This window comes from Pogoniulus pusillus, chromosome 19, assembly GCF_015220805.1.
Source record: "Pogoniulus pusillus isolate bPogPus1 chromosome 19, bPogPus1.pri, whole genome shotgun sequence".
NCBI lineage: Eukaryota > Metazoa > Chordata > Aves > Piciformes > Lybiidae > Pogoniulus > Pogoniulus pusillus.
Window position 1 is genome coordinate 10,619,276 of NC_087282.1, and position 15,153 is coordinate 10,634,428.

The 15,153-nt window shown below is 38.6% G+C and overlaps 1 long non-coding RNA gene across 7 annotated transcripts in view; it reads left to right on the forward strand.

Annotated features, from left to right (window-relative positions):
* LOC135183892 (uncharacterized) overlaps positions 1-14,992 on the forward strand; it is a 94,121-nt gene extending 79,129 nt beyond the window's left edge. For 2 of the 7 annotated variants that reach the window (XR_010305751.1, XR_010305759.1), the window contains one exon: positions 12,764-12,908. This is a non-coding gene — a long non-coding RNA (uncharacterized LOC135183892). Of the gene's footprint in view, positions 1-123; positions 846-9,234; positions 9,388-10,887; positions 11,402-12,763; positions 12,909-13,244; positions 13,964-14,401 lie in introns of those variants that run through there. The other 5 variants (XR_010305758.1, XR_010305755.1, XR_010305757.1 and 2 more) reach the window with 5 other exon arrangements.
* Positions 14,993-15,153: the final 161 nt, after the last annotated feature.

Consider the following 15,153-nt stretch of genomic DNA (forward strand, 5'->3'; position numbering starts at 1 on the left):
ATAATTAGTTCTTTGGCTTTGTAATTGCCCTTCCTCCATAATTTTCTCTCCAGCTCCAGAGGGGCTGTGCCATTTTATCAGTGTATGCTATGAGTCACTTCCCCATTTTATTTTCTTTCACAGATGGCATCATTTCATCTCATGCTTTGAAAGTGACAAGTGACACTATCTTTATTGTATTAGGCTGTTCTAGCTGTGATGAATATATAATCTGTGTTGCAAATTTCTTTGTCTCTGCCTTACACAGCAGTGGGTGAACTAAGGAAACACTGGGAAGCTAATATAAGGCTTCAGATGCTACTGCCATGACTTTGAGCAGTATCAGTAATATCATTATTGGTCCCCATGCAGTAGCACTGATAATGGGTTTTTTCCTGGTGTGCCAGGGAACATAGAGGCATACAGCTGACTCACTGGCTGACGTTGTCATTTTGGCACATAAACAGTTTGTAAAATGCTGCCAGTTCTGTCCTACTCGGTTAGATCTGTTTGCCCAGAGCTTTTAAATTCCTTTCCAGAGCTGGCAGGCTTTGTGGATCTGTAACCTATGCATTCCACAGCACTTGACTTGTTAAAACCGTGAGACGGGAAAGTATTTGATGTGTTGCCAAAGTGAAAAGTACTCCAAAAACCTTGTGTGAAAGGTTTATTCATTTTATTTTTATGCTGGTCTTATGACAGGCAGCCCCTGAATTTTGCTCAATTTTTTGAAAGTGTGTTGTGAAAGACCTTACCACCACCACTACCACATATGCTGTATTTTACCATTCATAGAGATTTGCTCTTGCAAACTTAGTAAGAAATGGTTTGATGAGTGAGAAAACAAATCTAAATCTGTTCTTGATAACGAGGGAAATTTTATTACAGTGTCTCTGTGTGACTGGCTCCTGACTTGGAAGTACCTGTATTGCACATTAGAAGGGATGGTATATGGAGTAGGACCTCAAAATTGAATACACACACAGGTATTGCTTGTTTTGATGTCTGGCCACCACTTGTTGGTAATGTGCATACATGCATTATTGGCCAATAGTCTGCTCTTCAGCTCTGGAGCAGTTTTGCTACATTGTGCTGCTCTTACACTGGCATGCAAGCCTTCAGAGCAGCACACCTTGGAGTCAGTATGAGAAATGCTAAAAGCATTCACAAACAAAACATTATTGACATCACAAATGTTTATTATTTTATCCTTCGCTTTCTCTGAAGACCTTAAAAAGTCAATTTACCATCTCAATATGTTATTTTTCTGATCTTGCTTTCAACTGAAAGGGACATTCTGTAGGAGTTCCACTTCCATTTGTGTGTTTGTTCTCTGGGGTGACTTTGATCACACACAGAATTATGATTTTTTTAAAATTTATTTTTTCTCCAGCAGTTTTTTGAGGGAATCTTCTGAAGCTTGAATTCATTTGGAGAGAGAAGCAGGGTCAATAAAGCTACAAACCTCTTCCAGATAAATAAGCATATCTCCTTGCCTGCAGGAACATTTCTCTAACCATTTCCCCTACGTAGTGAACTAATAAGGACTGAGAGTATGGGGTTTGTCCCTAATGGTTTTAAAATACATTTTTCAAGCTTTTTAGTACTCTATAGTGATAATGGATTTATTAAGCAGGTCTTGTAGCTTAAATTGAGAGACTGTTCCCCCAGTAGAACGTAGAAAAATGAGCCATTCTTAATATTTTGGGGTAACTGGAAACTGACCTTAAAGGTCAAGGTCATGCATGTTGCAGAAAACGTGCTTCTAAATAAATGCCTGCTCTTGTCTGTGGTGCTGGACTTCACCCTTTGTTCTGCCTGGTCCTGTTTCAGGACCCATTTCTTCACATTGCTTCACACAGCAGTTGCAAAAAGCAGTCAAGTTGAGACTCAGTCATCTTTAACTTTAAGGCACTGGCTCCTGTTAAGAATAACTTTCTCTCTGGCTTTGCTTTCTCTGAGAACTTATGACTGAAGACCTGGCTGGTGATGATAACAAGAGAAGCACACTTGTGTATTCCAGGAAAGATTTGTCCTTCTCTATTTAGTATTTAATTTAGAAATAGCTACATGTGAAAAGGAAGAACTCTTTTGTTCCAAATGCAGTGTCTTCTATGGCAACAGAACTTCCCTGTGGCTGAATTCCAGGGCCCAAAATCAGTAGACATCTCCTCATTTTGCATGCTCTGTCACACCAGAGTGAATCTGACCAGGTCTTGATGTGCTGATCAAACTTGTCTTCAAATACATGCTTACTGTGAATGGAACAAAGTCAAGTGCAACAAATTCAATTTACTTCCCTTCCACTTTATCTTAAAAAAAAAATAGCCTCTGCCTTCAGGTGAAATTTGAATGCAAACAGGGGAATCTTGTTTGCTTTTTGTTTGAGCTTTTTAAAAGCAATGAAACAAAGGAAAAACATCCCACTGAAACAACACCAGAGAAAACTGCCAAACACCCACTAAGAAGCAAATATACTTGAGTGCATATATAATATTATCAATTTCTTACATAACAAGGTTCACAGATGGAAAAAAATACATTGTTTTACCTGAAATATTAATTTAGGAAAGCTTGATTATGTTTTTTTAGCTTTTATTCATCTTCTGGGTTGAAGGAGGTCTCTGTTAATATTTTAATGTGTCTTGTTGCATGGTACACGTTGACATTAGAATAAAGGTCTCAGCTGAGAAATCTGGAGCAACTAGTTAATAGTCCATATAGCAGACATAACAATTTTTTTGTTGCAAATGGAATGTATGGCATTCTTGTCCAAAAAATACAGAGATAAAATTCCAACTACTGCACTGAAGTCTGCTAAATGGTGTTGTAAACTGAACTGTGTACGTCCGTGGAGATAATGCTACTGAGATGTCAAAGATGCTGGAACGTGTCCAGAGAAGGGCGACACAGCTGGTGAGGGGCCTGGAACATAAACCCTATGAGGAGAGGCTGAGGGAGCTGGGGGTGTTTAGCCTGGTGAAAAGGAGGCTCAAGTGGGACCTCATTGCTGTCTACAACTACCAGAAGGGAGGTTGTAGCCAGGTGGATGTTGATCTCTTCTGCTAGACAACCAGCAACAGAACAAGAGGACACAGTCTGAAGTTGTGCCAGGGAAAGTATAGGCTGGATGTTAGGAGGAAGTTGTTCACAGAGAGAGTGATTGGCATTGGAATGGGCTGCCCAGGGAGGTGGTGGAGTCACCGTGCCTGGAGGCATTCAAAAAAAGACTGGATGAGGCACTTGGTGCCATGGTCTAGTTGACTGGATAGGGCTGGGTGCTAGGTTGGACTGGGTGAGCTTGGAGGTCTCTTCCATCCTGGTTGATTCTATGATTCTATGTAGATGAGTCTTAACCATACTAGAGAAGCAGCATTTTGTAACAGCTGGGAAACTAGAGCAGAAGGGAAGCTCCAAGTCCCCCATGGGCTTTTATGTCATATTTTCTGACTTGGTAAATCGTTTTGAGCTGGATGTGTACGGCTTGTTATTCATTGGTCATCTCTGGGCAGAATGTGAACACTTCAGTGAGTGCTGTGTTTCCAGTAGTTTCAAAATATTGACATGTAGTTTTAAGGGGAAAATAAACTCTGCTAGCACAGGGAGTACAGTTGAGAAAATGTACTTTTTAGAAGTCACAATATTGAAAATAGCATTATTATATTTTGGCATTGTGCTTAAGATATACAAGAGAAGGTAAGTGTTAACTTATTTTCATACATGCAGAGTGAGCAAGAACTGTATCACCTGTGTCAGAATCATATTTGAAACTGGTTGTAGGAATCTGGAATCATCTCCTTTGTAGAAATGCACTAATTCCTGAGCAGTGGGAGGCAGTGCAGTCTCTCAGAAATTGTCAATGGGAAATTGACAATTAATGTGTTCTAGGAGACTGTGCAAAAAAATTAATTAAGCTTAAATTGTTTTCTTCAACTGAAGGATGACTTGACTAATATACTCCACTTACATGAATAATTCTGCCCTTTTGCCTGTGAAGCAGTAGTAAACAATGAAAGAATTCAGATCATGGAAGTTATGCAATTCTTGGTTTTGTATCCCTGCCTCAGAATCTCACTCTGACCTTTACCTGTGGCTCTCTATCAACACACAGATGTGTCCATTGAGGGTGGAGGATGGTGTTGACACCAAGAATACCATGAGGTAATACAATGGAGAACTTGAAGAATGTTTTATCACCCTTATGTTGAGCTCTCCTTGAAACTTCTGAATTATTTTAGTAAGTTAACACAAACAAAATAATGTTAAGAAGATTTTTAGTATGAGAAGCTACTTTTAGACAATTGAAGAAATAAATGGAATAGTTAGTGAACACTCGTAGCTGCATTGAATTGCAACTTCCCCCAGTACTGCTGAAAGATCTTTGTCCAGTATATCACAGGAACAATTTGTCAAACCATAGAACATGCAATAAAACTTTTGTTTCACAGAATCACACAATCACAGCATGTCAGGGGCTGGAAGTGCCCTCAAACTGTGGGAGACAGTGTCAAATGCTTTACTGAAATCAAGATAAACCACATCCACTGCTCTACCATCATCAATCCACCTGGTTATGTCCTCATAAAAGGCTATCAGGTTGGTCAAACATGACTTCCCCTTGATAAAATCATGTTGACTGTTCCTAATGTCCTTAATATGCCTAAGGACAGCACCGAGGATAAGTGCCTCCACTACTTTTCCAAGGATGGAGGTGAGGCTGACAGGTCCGTAGTTACCTGAGTCTTCCTTCTTACCCTTTTTAAAGATTGGAGTGATGATCCTCGAGGCTCTATCACGATTGAGTGTTTGGCCTCGTGAGAACAAATGACTATTTTGATTAGCAAGCAGTGAGAGTAAATATGTAAACTAGAGTATGATGCTGAGGATAGCATCTTGCCAGTGAGCTCCAGTCTAATCAGGAGGTGTGTTTCAAAAGTGAGCTCCTCATACCAAGAAACATGGTCATGTGAACACAATCTTAATACAAAAAATGTGTGTTTTAAATAATCAATTTAGGATTTTTTTTTTCCTTTTCTTTTTTTGGTCTCAACTACCAATAGCTTCTGGAGGTGATTGCAGATACTGATCAGAAGATAAATCTGGTCTTCTGTATTTTTTCAGGCAGACAGAAATGTCTGCCAGGCCAGCACTGAGCCAAACAGAAGCTGTGGCAATATGGGCGATATGAAACAGCAGTTGAGTTAATGTTAGCATGCTTTTGTGTAGGCTTATTGACTTGATTTTGGTATTGTGCTAACTTAATCCATGCAGCTTCCAGTTGATTTGGAGTGATGACTGCTTTTGTCTGCAAAATGCTTTCCAGACATGCTTCTAAACCTGCCAATAAACAGAACCACAGGTGAAAAATGTGAATGCTGAGTGAAAATAGTGGATAAAAAGGCAATTCTCGAGTTTTTTGAAGTGTAGAGGGAAGAGAAAAAGACCGAACACCACAGCCAAAACAAATCGAAGCAAAAAAAGAACCTTCAAAAAACCCATACTTGCAAGGAGAAAAAATAAAACACAAAAGGCCCCAAGCAATCAAAATAACCTAGCCTAAGCCCATCATTAGACAGGTGAGGAAAGACCCAACTCCAATTTTCAAGAGGATGCTATTAGTCTTGACAATTGCATAGCAAGATGACTTAACCTCTGAATGTTCTGGGAACAGGACACTACATTGTTTCTAAGATTAATTTCTTATTCAGATTAGTGTATGCAGATCATTCCTGATCTCATACAGACCTGAAAACTCTCCTTGTGCATGACCTATGAAATAACTCTTACATCAGTATTATAAACAGTACTTCAATACTGTCACCATCTCTAGGCAAAGACTCTGGCAATAGTCCTATGGGTGCTTCAGTTTACCATAATGGAATGAGAGGTTACTGTACCCAAAACAAGGCCATACATAAAGTGATTTGGAGCAGGGATCCATGATGTTTATGAAGGTGATACCACCTATGTAACCTTTTACTTGTTCCACTGTTGAAAAGAAAGAGTAATGTAAGGAAGTAGGAGTTCATCCTGTCCCCTAGCAGCTGCTAGTGAACTGGACAGAGATTCTTGGGACGGTGAAATTGCTAAATCTTATGAACTATGTCTGATCCATAGAATCATACTAATATTTCAGAACACCCAGGATTATGAGAGTAACTTTTACAAATATATGACAAGAAAATATATTTTTTTTCCTAATTGTGTAGGAAAAGTACATGTAGAAAAATGTCTTTTGTAGTCTTGTGTTTTAATCTACTTGAAAAAGTTTTTTGTTTCACTAATTTCTTTGAGCAACGTGAGAAAAATTGGTATTTTGCATAGCTTAGTCAATTGAATTATGAGCAAGAATTATCACAACTGTAATTGTTAATTTTTTTAAGGAAGGGGAGAAAGATGTACAAGTCAACCTTTCTGCCTTTGGGAGCAGGGCCAAATAGATGTAACTCAAATCATTGATGAAATGTTCTGTTTGATTCGACAGGTGACAAATGAGTAGGAGTCATTGCAATAAATCCAGTGGGACAGTATGCAAAATACAGTCCTTTACTGTGAACACTTTATCAATTTCTTCATAGCTAGATGCAGTGCTGAAATAAGACCAATCTATTTTTGTAACCTTGGATTAGAAGCATAAAGATAATGCTGTTGTCACCATTTAGTTTCGGTAATGCCCACAGTCAGAAACTGATGTAGAACTTCGACGCGAGTCTGTTCAGGTCTTATAGGGAACTTGTCAAAGATCAGAACACTTTTAACATTGAAAAGCCAGATGAATTAGAATAATCTCTAAATGCCTTTAGAGTGAACTCTAAATATGTTATATAGATGAGGTAGAGCACAGCTGGGAAAGATTTGTAAATCTCTCAAAGTTGTCCCCTTCTGCTTCCTTTCCTGCATCCTTTTAGGACAGGTCCTTGCTCCAGAGCTTGTTTCAGTCAACCTGTCCATTTTTGAAATAGTGGCCAACTCTACACTGCCTCTTCTAGTCACAAGGACCTTTTTCCTTGTCTTCAAGGAGTTTGTGTTGTCCCCTGCTTCTCTCAGGAAGGGAAAGTTATGGGGGCCCCCTCAAGCTGCATAGCACCATACTGTGACTTTCTTTTCAAGTACACAACATAGTTTCTGGCATCTTGCTATTCAATTGTTTGCCAGGAACAGCTGCAACACTGCAGCTTTTCCTCTATGTCTTCTTCTTGGAACGTAACACAGACTTTCTGGACAAACAGTGCTGGTTTGGTCCCTTTCAACTTTAATGTTCATCTGCTATTCAAAAGTCAGTAGTAGACTAACGAATATGTAATGGATGGCAGTGATCAGATATTGAAGATGCATTTTAAACTAAAGACTTATTTTGTAACTGACTAGGCATATTAACAAGGAGCAAAGTGAGGTGAATCATTGTTCCTTTTAAGAGAAAGAAATGTGTGCAGGGACAGCCAGGCCTCGATGCTCAGTAGGTTTGGATCAAAATGTAAAGAAGAAAACAATTCCTCAGGGTGTGCTTTGGCAGAATTAGGAAAACTTTAAAATGTACTGGGTGGGAATATTTTTTTTTTCCTGTTACAAGCTCTTTGAAGTAGTCTTGGAGCTTTTTTTGCCAACTCAATACATAATCTTGAAACTAGGATGTTCCTGGGAAAGAGTATGCTTAGCCTCTGTCTACTAAGATGCTACTTCTCTCAAAGCTGGTTTGATTTCACTTCATGTGATACCATCTGAAAGGTTTTTCAGCAGTACAGGCAGAATTTGGTTGTTCTTGGAGGAGAGGCACAGGTACACAAAACCTCAGCTGTGGTAGTAAGAAATGGCAATGCAGGGTAGAGAACCACGAGCGAAGGAAAAGCTGCTTGAGAGTGAAATATCTGCTTCTTTGCCAGTGCTGGTTGCTGCTTCTAGAAGCACTCTTCCTAGCAGTGGTAGCTGCCCTTACGGCACCCTGAGCTTTCACTGGTAGCAGCAGGCAATTTGGAAAAGGAGTCCTTTGCTCTTTTGCTACACAGCAGTCGTCTCTGCCCTAAGGGTTTCATATCATTGCCCTGATCAGAGGTTTAGTGTAGCGAGTTGAGCCTTCACCTTGGTCTGTGGAAGGACTGACTCTTGGCTTGAGTATGCAATTTGCTAAACAACTAAACTAATCCATCCTGGCTTCCTGTTTCATCACTAGCACTTGTCAGTTCTGTGTTACAAAGATTCAATGAAAACAGGCTCGAGTACTCACAGCGCCTAAGGAGTGACAGGTTTTAATTCCACAGCAATTGTGTGTCATGTGTAGCATTTAAGAGTGATGCATAATGACTTTATAATTGTGTGTAATAGTGCACAAAATGACAGAGTTCTAAATTAATAATAGCTGTGTGTTTATTAGCTAGCTTATTACTTAATGGATGCATTTTTTGAGTAGTGTGATGCTTTATCAGTAAATATTATGATCTTCTAAATTAGTTACATCTTAGGCCTGCAATTGAAGAGAATGAATTGGACCTATAAATAGGGCTGTGGGTCACTTAGGTTTAAGCTCCGTCCTTGAGGGGATGAATCCGTGCAGGTCAGTCAACAAGAGCATAGATCTCTGAAAGTGAATGGATGCATTGGTAAATATGCAAGATGAAAACCAGCATATTCATTTAACTCTTTGAAGAATTATTATTTTTCTGTGGCAGGTGAGAACTCGATGTAAACATGGCAAATGCTTTTAAGTCATAAGAGTGCATTGGTACTGTTTTCTCAACTTCATATTGATATCTTGGCACATCACGCAGAGCATGATGCAGAAAATAATAGTTTCATACTTCTATAGTCCAAGTCAATGCTCAAGAGCAAATTCTTATCTGAACTGTTTCATATAAAATTCACTTGCTTTATTTTGGTAAATCTGAGAATAAACTAATACAGCCCTGGTGATGACAGTGTAGTGTTTGAAAGCATTCACAAAATAGGGATAAGAGTTGAAGGAAACTTGAGGTCCATTAAATTGTCTTAAAAATATTTATCTCTGCTTAAAAGGCTCTAGTGAAATAGTTTCCAGAATTACATTAAGTGGCATGGTCCAGGTCTCCACTGAATTACAGTGAATGTGAATTACCTGCTTCTGATTAATTCTCCTGGTGGCAGTGAAATGTCACTGTTCTTGATAGGTTTTGGGTTTTGTAGGTTGGTTTGTTTGGATGGGGATGGGGGGGTAGTTGTTATATGCCACACAGAATGTGTTTTCTAAAGCTCTTAAACCTTAGTCCTGTGTTTGTGTATATGCAGATAATGACACTACTGGAGAGTGTGGAAGGATTGCCTCTTGTTTTCCATGTGACCTATCTGCTGATAATTAGTGTGTTTTGTTGATAATTTTGTGTAATTTTGCTCAGCTCAAGATAGTTCTTATTTTAAATTGGGTCTTCTGATTGTTCTTACTGAAAGGTACTACTCATTTATCTATAAAATATAGCCTATTTCTTCTCCAGCACTTCTCCTATCTCTGCAGTCTAGTGCCAAGACCTTATATTTTTTTGGTGAAATGATGCAACTTAGATACTTGCTTGTAAGTTGTAACCACTTCTCTGAATGTGTTAAGAGTAAAAATTGAACGTCTTGTATCTGAACAAAGGGGTAATGGAGAAGACTGTGAGAGGTACAAGTGTATTTTCAGTGAGCTAATGTATTGTGCGACTATTATATCACCCAATATTACAGTAGAAAGCTGATCAATCTGTATAAAGCTCTAAGAAATGGAGGGGGGGAGGCGTGCCTTTAACATAGGTGCAAGTTGGAAACTTGCTGAGCAAAAATATTTGGAAATAAGGGCAATGGAACTGGCAGGAGTGTAGCTTGTCTAATCAATAAGAAGAGGATAATTTGTCTTTCTTTGTGGTACACAAAGCAATAATCTCTTGTTCAGATTGATTAAATGCCTCAGCTCTGCTTCGATTATTAATCAATCTCTAAAACAGCTTATTGCAAGTATAATATGTAGTAAAGATCAGGGATAGTAGTGACAGTGACATTAACAGAAAGACAAGAGGAATCCTTTCTTCACGGTGTGAAAAAAAGCTGAACTGAGATAGAGTAGGGTTTTTTTTGGACAGGCTTTCTGTTGCTGTATACAGGAGTGTCTTGGCTGCAGCAACAAGTTGCAGAGCTCTGAAAGTGAACCTAGATGTTGAGTTTACACAAACCATGATGAATTAGATCTCCGATACTAAGTGAAGGAAGTACCACTGACTTGACATAGAATTTGAAACATGGGGACTAAAACTGGGAAGCTCTTGGCTAGAAAAAAACCTGCCTAATTATCTTTTGGAAACATGCTTTTTTTCTGAGTCTCTTTTTGCAATGATAATTTGTTTCATTGATTATTTACACTCAAGCTTATTTGAACTGTGGCTTATCCTAAGCTTTCACCTTCTGTGCTGTTTGAGTTCAGGAATAAAAAATTATCTCCTACATCTTTTGCACCCTATGCCTGGCACTATGTAATTGCATTGTTGTTATTGTTGTTGTTCAGTAAGTTAGAGGAATGGTATTTTCACTTCAAAAGACAGAGCAAAAAGCTGAGGTTTAAATTGCCCTGATGGATCATTACTGTTAAGGGAGAATGCTGGTTTTGCTTTTTGTGGTTTTGTTTTACTTCAGTTAAGAGGTTCACATATACCTGTTTTACTGGATTGTTTCAGTCAAGCTTGATGAAATGCAGGATCACTTAAGACCATGAGCAACAGCCTTTAAGCTGACCCTCCTTTGAGTCCAGAGTTGGACCAATTTACTTCCTAAGATCTTTGCAGTTAATCTTGTTCTGCAACTTGATTCAATGATATAATGTGGAATGAAGTATTTGGAACATTAACCTTTTAAATATATTTGGTGCAGCTGATGAGAATAGTAGAGTTGATATTTATTGGTCTTCCTCTTTTGGAGGGCGGATTTTCACTGACACTTAGAGGACTCATCATAGCAGGAGCTTGTCCATCATGCTGTCATCACTTGACTGCCAGTTATCCATCTTGGTTATCCGAGTCTTGCAGTGCTTGGAGGAAATAATTGGTTCTCCATGATGGGAATAACTCTAGTCTCAGAACCCGCTCTCTGTGTATGCAACAAATGCATATTCGTTTGGTTCCATTCTTCTCGGGTGACAATGAATACCCTAAAAGCTGAGGCTGCCATTATGAAAATTGATGGTAGATCTTAAAAAGAATTGTCATCTTTGAACAGTACTGACCTGCATGACTAATGATGCATTATGCTGAGAGTATAAATTTTACTGCATTCTCAATCTTGACTTCTTTCCAGTTGTGTTGTGTTTTGAGTTTGGTTTTGAAATAATGAAGCTGATGATAAAAGATGCCTATAAAGATTCTGGCAAATTTATTCCTGAACAACAAGGGTTGATTTTTTTTTTTTCTATCCAGCTGGTCATTAGGCCTTTCCAACTGTCAGTGTCTCATGTAATCTCCTTTAATAGTAGCATATAATTAGTTTTATGCTGATCAGAGGCATTGGGAATAGTGGTGGTAATATTCAAATCCAAACATCAAAATCCCAGGGAAGATAACTCAGAGACATATGTCTAAGCCAGCATTTATGACTTTTAGTCCTGAAGTCTGTAACTGTTGATTTAACCACATGAGTTTTGAACTATGGTATAGAAATTTATCAATTAGGAATCCATGGGAGCTCTGGAAGGAAAGTACAGATGTCTCTCCAAACAGTAATATGTCACCTTTTTTTTCCTCCTGTGCAGTCCTGTTCTCACTTCAAATATTGACTTTCTTCTTACTTTTCTAAGTTGTTGTTTTTAAAAGGTAATGAAAATTACAGTTGTGACATTGCTGTATTAGGAACAAAATGTCTCTGCTTTTGTTCTTAATCCAGAGTCTCTGGGTTTACATATGTAGTCTGTATATGTGTGCATCACAACCATGTTTCCTAGAGGACTGATTTCTAGTGTTTTGGGGGTGGCATTTTGAGTGGTTTTGTTTTATTGCACATACCTGGTAAGCTATTTGTGTTTAAAATGATGTTAAGTCCAATTGATCTCAAACTCAAAAATCTTCATGTAATTATAGAATCACAGAATGGTTTAGGTTGGAAGGGACCTCAGAGGTTATCTAGTTCCAACCCCTGCCATAGGCAGGGACACTTCCCACTAGAACAGGTTGCTCAAGGTCTCATCTAACCTGGCCTTGAACACCTCCAGGGAGGTAGTATCCACAGCCTCCCTGGGCAACCTGTTCTAGTGTCTCACCACCCTCAGTGAAAGAACTTATTCCTAACATCTAGTTTAAATCACCTCTCTTCCAGTTTAAACCCATTACTCCTCATCCTTTCATTACAAGACCTTGTGAATAGTTTCTCAGTCTTCCTGTAGGTGTCCTTCAGATACTGGAAGGCTACTATAAGGAGTGTCAAATTGCCAGGTGTATTTAGTCCTGATTTGTGCAGGACTTGAACCTGGAGCTTTGCCTCTGCAAGTGTAACACAGTGCCCACTATTAGGAAGACCATATTGAAGAGTGTCAATGTTACTGCAACTAGGACTTCATCATAAAATATTCATTTCCTTCAGTTCTTCTAAAGATCCCCTTTTTTTAACAGCTGTCTTCCAGAGCAGATCTAGCTTAGATATGAGGTTGGAAAATTCATAATAGAGCTAGGCCAGCAAATAAGGGGCAGGATTTCAAACACTTCAGACTAGACTAGTATTGACTAGATCTGGCAAATTACTTGGTTCCTGTGGATGCACTGATTAAGGAGCCCATGTGCTGGATGTGAACCTCTGTTCTGTCCAACAGCCAGCCAGAATTAGCCGAACGGGACTCTGAAGAAAGAAACATGCCTTGATAAGTGGAAATGGCATCTGCTCTGTTAAGGTTCTTTAAAGCTGTGAGTGTCTTGGATTTCAGACTTTCAGTTCTTCAATAAAAAATCACAGTTTTCTTTTTGTTCCCTGACATTGTAATCCATTTGGGGATTCTGTCAACACCCCTTTCAAAAACTGCATAAACCTGTTAAGATTTGTAGAGGAAAAATCAATACAAGTTATCTCTTACAACTTGAAGTTCACAGCCACAGCTTCCTCCAAAAAAAAAAACACCCCAAGTTTCAGTGCTAGAAAAGCAGACATATGTTTCTTTATGACTCCTTACTGAAAGCAATTAATTGTATCACTACAGGGAATTCTTTTGGACCTAGATTTTTGCTTAGAGGTTATTTTACTTGTCTACTACTTGCTCTGACTGATCCTAATGTAAGGACACCTCTTAACTCTGACAGGGCACTGGGATAGATACCAAGAGAGTAAGCACGGCACTTGAAACGTCAACTCGATGAGGAACGTGTTGACTTCTCCCAAAAGAGATCTGTCAAGATTCATTGCAGGATCTATACCTTACCTTCCTCCTTTAATTTCCTGCATCATTTAACCAGTGTTTTCTCTGGCAGAACTGCTCTGCACACCAGTGCTTCCCTTTATGTTTATTAATAAATAGCGTCTTCTGCTATACACGATTTTTTGGCATGTGGAGGTGAGTATAATTTCTCTAGGTTGCAGATTCAAAGTAAAGGCAACTCCCAGGCCTTTCAGTAAGAAACCAAAACCTGTCAATGCTGCATGGGAAGTAGTCTGTAGTTTAAATGCTCACTTCCCCTGCACTTTTCCCTTCCTCACCCCAGGCAGCTTTAGTTCAAGATTAAACTCCTTCCCTGTTTATGCTCATGGTTTCTGGCTTCTCTCTGCAACTTGCTTCCTCCAACCAATGCTCCTCATACCTCAAACCCACATTGGTCAAAACACTGTTTCAGGATGTAGGGTAGAGGAAAAAGAATGCTACATTCTACATTGAATTGTAAAATAATATGCAAATGTACAATAATAGCTAAGAATGTTTTATGTGGAACTGCACTCTTAAAAATAGTAATAACTATTTTGAGGTAATTAAATATATGAACCAAGTTCTATAGGCAAAGCTATTAAAATATTGTGGGCCTACAAAGGTCCTAAAAAGCACTTGCTTTCAACTTAAATTTACACTGAGTTAACTCCATTTTTTTCCATCCTCATCTATGAAATGAAAACTAAAAGATATGTTTGCTGCTGTATCTTGAAAGCCATGAAAATACCCCCAGAGGTCAGCATGGATTGTCACCTGTAACATAGTTATTGATAATTTGAGGTATATGCCCTTCAAGATCTGAAAAAGAAGGAATAAATTGGATGAAAACAACTGTTCAAGTAGTTTTGTGGTTCCTTCTGCTGACATACAATGCTGTACTGGGGGTGTTTTTCACTTATATGTCTGAACTTTTGTCATTCAAGTCATGTGTTCTCACAGAATCTATTAGAACAATACTTTTTGTTCTTTGTAAATGCACTTGTTGAGAAGACGTATGGAAGACTCAGAATGTGAACTATTAGCAGTCTTCTTTCACAGATGGAAGCTGTTCTGCAAAAGAATGGGAGAATTGGAGAGCTGAGGATGGACTGCCAGTGGTTTTGCTGATATTTGTTGCTGTGCTTTATCGGCAGGCTCTATTTACTGCTTGTGGCTTCTGTCTGCTCCTTAATTTTATTTAGAAAATTTTCAGTAGTGTAGAGAGTGTGGGGAAAAAAAAACCCAAAGTGTTCTAATACAAGTAATATGATGGGTTTCAGTCTTATTCCAGTAATGGTTAAGTAACAAAAAAACCTGAATTATGTTTCAAAACTCCATTCTAGTCTCTTTATTGATGTTCTTGAAATTATCTCTTATACATGCAGTCTAGTTCTGCAGAACTATTAATTGGATCATTTGGGCAAGATCAGCAGAATTTCCACTTTTCAGCAAAACCTAATTGCTATAACTTAAGGCTATGTTAGATCACTGCAATAATACCAGCCATAGGACTTGCACCCTAAAGAATAAGCTCTGTAAGAACCTTTGTCTCATGGCTGTCCCATGCTGTTGAAAGGAACCTAGAGGAATGTGTGTCCAAGTGTTATGTGGTGAAAAAACATAGACTGAAAGAAATTAACCTTTATATCTATGAAAGTGGAAAGAAGTTTTTGTGACATGCATATTTCAAGACAATATTGCTTCATGGGTTTATTTTGCTGATGCTGCCTTCGTCTAGCAGAACTAATTTGTATTGCCTGTGATACTGAGATTGGTTTGTTATTAGTGGCTGCTCCTGCATTTTTAAGCCA